The sequence below is a fragment of the Pinus tabuliformis genome, chromosome 2_2, assembly GCF_031772625.1.
Source record: "Pinus tabuliformis cultivar Carrire ecotype Pingquan chromosome 2_2, CPIR1, whole genome shotgun sequence".
Classification (NCBI taxonomy): Eukaryota; Viridiplantae; Streptophyta; class Pinopsida; order Pinales; family Pinaceae; genus Pinus; species Pinus tabuliformis.
The window spans coordinates 326104985-326110855 of NC_142300.1; the positions used below are offsets into that span (position 1 = coordinate 326104985).

The following is a 5871-nucleotide window of genomic DNA, read 5'->3' on the forward strand; positions in this document are numbered from 1 at the left end:
CATCAAATTATTTAAAACAAAAAAGGTATCTTAAAAATAAGTTTAAGTAAAAGTTCTCCCCCACTCACATTTTGTGAAAGTTCTCAAATTATCTCAGTTCTCAAGAAGAATTCTACGTATTACACAATTTGAATTAAACAAGTGAGGTGGTTGGAGAGTCTGACTGTTTTCAAGAACATAATTTGACAAATGGTGTGAATTTTCATGGGGTGATTAGTTTATAATATTTTCCTTTTCTATAATTTCAATATTATACATCTCTCCTTTGCTATAATATCCCTTACTGCCATAGAAAACCCTAATTAGAAACATAGTACCAATGCTCCCTTGTACAAAATTTCCTTGCTCAATTTTGTGAGAAATTGTGTCAAAAAATAAGAGGAGGTTATAATATAAGAGAATGAACATATACCTCTAGGATTCATGAAAACCCTAAAGTCAGGGATATCTTAGAAAATTGGACCTGGCTAGGGATCTTTGAGAGGTTGAGAGGTTTTGATGATGAGATTGCTTTGAAATTCTCCCTCAACGTCCAACATCTTGAAGGATATGAAACATTGATTGTAGTTAAAGGTTTAACTATATATCTTGGTCAAGATCTCATTAGTAGAATCACAACCCTTCCCAATGGTATTCAATGGAGCAAGCACGAAAGGCATGAAGTAATCATTGCTAAGAGGGGATTTTCCTCCTAATTAATAGCTTGAGGAAGATAAGAATGGGCTAATGGGAGAAATCTTACCACATCCCTGGGATGAGGTGCCATATCACATCATAAAATACATTTATTGTGTAGGGAGATTGAAAATTGTCTATGCTTATTAGTTCATACTGCTATACTAGCTGATATTCCAAGCTAATTCACCTACCCATGAACAACTTAGCATCCCACATTTCCTCCTTTAGTGGACGAAGAGAATGAGCACAAAGGTAAAGGATGGAAACTATAATTATTGTGACTCATCATTTTCTTATTAGCCTAATAGTCATGAATACGCTGGAGCACTTGCAAAACCTTGTCTCCTGGGTGGAATTCATTGATATGGACAAGCATGATTTCCTAGTGACTCAAACAGAGTTGTAAGAAGCAAAAATGGAGGCAAGAACAAAGGAACAAACTAATGAAATGACAAAAGAAGAAATAAAGGGAGAATTAGAAGCAAAAATAGAGTTATTACATCCACCAACAAAGACATAAATAGTTGAACTAAAATTGGATAAGTTATAAATAGAAAAATAAGTTGTCCAAGCTAAAGTACCAACACCACAAATACAGCCAATAGAGCCACCGAAGGAAATTGATCATAGAGAATGCTACCTAAAAGGAGTAAGAAGGAGGTAGAAGAAAGCACTACATCTCAAGGGGATGAAAATCTAGAGGACTATGTCGCTACTACTTTAGTAGCCTTAAGCACTCCAACAAAACCTAAGTAAACAAGAGAACCTCTTGTCTCTTTTAGAAGAAGAATGACTAATATAATATGGTTTACTGTAAAACATAATCCTCCATATTCCACTCCAATAATTGTTGAGGAAACTCCTAGTCCTAAGTAAGAACCTGAAAAAAGGTACAAAATCCATTTGTACAATTACTTAAGGGGAAGAAATTGCAATTACAGATAGAAATGCCAAGTACTCAGCCCACAATGTTACATGAGAAAACTAGCCTTATTTTTTTACCTTGATGAAGAAAAGGATAGAACCCATAGATGGAATATGATTGCAGAGCCGAAGGTAGTTTCTAATATTGGAAGAATGGAAGGAAAGATGATATGGCGCTTCTAAAATTTGATGAAAGAAATAGAAGAGACCACTTGTGAAGGGAAAATAAAAAGTTAAGGGCCCAATTGTAGCAAACAAAGAAACTGCTACAAAAAAAAAAAATCCATCTTGCCACCTTAAGAGTCTTATCTTTTCTTCACATTTTAAGTTAACCTAAAAAAATATTCCAACATGAGACTGTAATCTAATACTAAATCATTTTGATCAAACTCAGAGAAGGGAACGCGTTGAATGGTTTTATTCTCCTACTTCCGTAAATATATATATTATGGCCAAATAAAAAAAACCATTAGATTATTTTAAATTAGTATACATTATATATAACAATGAATTTATTTGTTTCTAATATGTTAGAGAATATTTCAAATAACAATATATGTAAAACATATTCATGGTTCATTTTATTCCAATATAAAATTTACAGGTACATAAACATTTAATATACTTTTTATAATGGATTATTGGTTATTGTGTTTTTTAATTTTAATATTAAAATGGACAATTGCAAAAGAAAATTGTTGTTTTTATCTTTGCCCCTCCATCTTTCTATCTCACCCTCTCTCTCTTACCCTTATCTCCCTCTCTCACTCCTCTCTTTCTCTCTCTTACCCTAAGATTTGTTGACACACTTACACCAAAAACTAGGAATTTTAATGGAATTGTGTTTCAAATCAAACATCAAAATACTCTTAAAAATAAAGAGATTTGAATTATACCTGTTTGGGAAAATTAAATTATTTTCAATAAATAATTAGTTTGGAAATTATAAAATTAAATTTATTTTAAAATTCTAAATAAAATTTAAATAAATATCATAAGAAAAATAACATGTTTTTTTAAGCAAGTGAAAATGATTTCTATTAATGAAAGATGCATGTTTATATTGATAGCATAGATTCTAAAACTAAAAAGATTAACCTGAGAGTACTATTCTGCAACCCAGTAAAACAAAATTAAATATCATGTCTATGAAAACAAAAGATTGAAGATTTACATCATTTATATCCATAAGCTGCAGTGATAACAAAATCATCCAACATAAATTTAAGAGCTCAGACCACTCTATTGAATGAACTCTTTCAACTTTTTAAAAAATATTATTAAAAAATATTATTAAAAAATATAAATTTTGAATTTCAAGATTTTTCCACTCTTTCAACATTTTAAAAAAATATTATTGAAAACATTGAAATAAAAAAAATATAAATTTTAAATTTCAAGAATTTTCACTTAAAAAATATTTAACATAAAGTAAAGTAGGAAAACCATTTTAATTTAGAAATTAAATATAAATCAAAATGAACTTAAACGGATTGTACCCGGACTCACCTGGACTCCATGCGTATAGCCATAAATTCAGTCAAGAGCAATTGAGGAGAACCCGGACTCGCCTGGACTCCATGCGTATAGCCATAACCTTCAGCTGGATAACCCACATATTCCGGAATGCCGTACTGATAAATATTAAAAGCCATTGCATTTGAGTTACCATCATTATGAATGGCGTGATTTGGATTAAAATTAGGTTCAGGCCAGTCTGGATATGGTGTTAATGGAAATGGATGCCTACCCTGATTAACATGGAAGGCAGCATTACCAAACCCTTGACCAGGAATAAAGCCCAACTGATGCATGTCTAACCCATTGGCACTGGCGGTATGAGTAAGAGAGTTGACTCGGTCGGGCATGGGCATCAGACTCTCATTGGCTAATTTGCAATACAACTGATGACCGTCATCTGTCAACTTAATGGGCACGTTTGGCCGCCTCTACCGTTTTGAAAATAAAGATGGCATATCCACTAGACCTGCCCGTATTCTTATTAAAACCTTTGGGGCCCTCCTCGATCTCGCCATACTGCGAAAACAAACGTACAAGAGGACCAGCCTCCATGTCTACCGGAACGTTGCCCACGTAAATCTTCCGTCGATGTAACTCGTCCTGTGGCTGAGAAGGGTAGAAGCCGGCGGGGGCAAATTGGCACACCGCAATGCGACTGCCGATCATTTTACTGGGCTCCTTCAATGCCTTGATGGCATTGTTAACGTGCTTGAACATGACGAAACCATATCCCTTACTCCTGCCGCTTCTCTTGTCCCTGATCACGCAGCTTTCATCCAATTCACCGAAAGCAGAGAATAGGGCGGCGAGGGACTGGTCGTTTGTCTCCGGGCCAAGACCACGCACAAATAGTTTTCTGATTAAAGTGTTTTTTACTGCGAACGAGCGCACTTGATCCCGAACGTACCTATGTTCAGCGGCTACCTCCTGTACAAGCTCGATCAATTGCTCACGGCTTAAGACATTTAGAATGTTCTGTTAGAAATCTGCAGTTTCTAAATCTTAATGTGACCCGATTAAAGCATTAAAGCGTTAAAAGCGTTAAAAGCATTAAAGCATTAAAGCATTAAAGCGTTGAATTGGTATATGATGGACGTACCAGATTTAGTGTTAAATAATATAAAAAGGATTGGGTCCTCTCTCCCCCTCCCAAGAGTCGCATTCTTCTCCATTGAGAAGCGCATAAAGAAACAGGGCTAGAAAGAGAAACCGAATTCTGAGAAGAAGAGTAGGAGTCAGAAGAAAGTAGATGGCAGCCATTACATCTTCCGCTGTTAATCAAGGTATGTCATCTTAAACAATAGATCATATTAAGTTTTTGTTTGTGAAATATTCGGTATTGATGATCTTTGGGCTGTAATTTGAATTGTTCATAATTAATCAAGAAAGATTTACATTTGGTATCAGAGCCACCAATCAATAACTGAATATTTCCTATGATTGCAATTGATCTGTTCTGTGCTTTACTCCCTCCGCATGCCCACAATTTTCTGATCAAGTGATTTGCTTTCTTCGCGTATCTGCTTTAATTGGTCCTCCATCCACTGCTTTATTACTGAGTAAAATATTTCTGTCATTCCGTGATAAAATATAATAACGAATATGATACCGGCGATTGCCCATATCCGATTCGTTGGTGAAATGTAGAGCTCAGGAATTTTTTCGGTGGAATTTTGATTCATAATTCGATTCATAATTCTCCACGTATTCGCAACCTATTGCGATCAATTTAGTTTGGATATGCGGGCATGAATATTATCTCGAAAGTCTCTTTTAATAGAGGGATGAATCACTTTGTGCTTGTAGTATACCGGAATGCCGCCACTACGGTTGTGCTTGCTCCTTTCGCCTTCCCCATTGAAAGGAAAGTGCGAGCGAAACTCACTTTTCCCATATTCTGCCAGATTTTTGCATTGGGTTTGTTGGGGCCTGTAATCGACCAGAATTTTTACTTCGTGGGATTGAAATTGTTTTGCATAAAATATGTGTTATAAATCATTTATGCACATGAGATTTATGATTTTGTTAATCACCAAAGTGGTCAAAATCAGAATAGTCATTTAGTGCATAAGTGACATAATGATTATTGATAGAAATTGCGAGTTATAATAATACCAATTAACACTGGTGTCACTAATGATAGAACCTGAGAGCTTACCCAAAGGAAAGTCTTGTTCTATAACTAGTTGACATGATGAGGTTTAATAGATATTTTGATTAAATTAAATATTGATCATCCAAAGATGCCAGTTCTATTTAATTGAATATATTTATTACCTACTTATGTTTTGGTATTTAATTATGTTAAGTATAAGATAGTATCTACCCAAAGGAGTGCTATATTATGCTATTATGTCTACATCTGAATCGCGTTAGTTATGAGCTTACAGTTATTTCATTTTTTTTAATTTGCAGGAGTTCCCATGAATACACATGCTTCATCTGTTACATTGTTCACTGGTGTTAATTTTTCTGAATGGAGAGAACAAGTCAATTTCCATTTAGGTGTTCAGGATCTTGACTTGGCACTCCTTGAGGATAAACCTGCTGCTCTTACAAAAGATAGTACTGAGGCAGAAAAATCACACCATAAAGCATGGGAACGCAGTAACAGATTGAGCCTTATGTTTATTAAGATGACTGTTGCTAACAACATCAAGTCAACAATTCCACAAACAGAAAGTGCTAAGGAATATATGCAGTTTGTGGAAGAGCGTTTTCGTTCAGCTGATAAGTCACTCGCTGGTA

At 34.7% G+C, this 5871-nt stretch overlaps 1 pseudogene; it reads right to left on the bottom strand.

The window, feature by feature from the left end:
• Positions 1-3528: 3528 nt before the first annotated feature.
• Positions 3529-5017, bottom strand: LOC149192606 (UBP1-associated protein 2C pseudogene; annotated as a pseudogene).
• Positions 5018-5871: the final 854 nt, after the last annotated feature.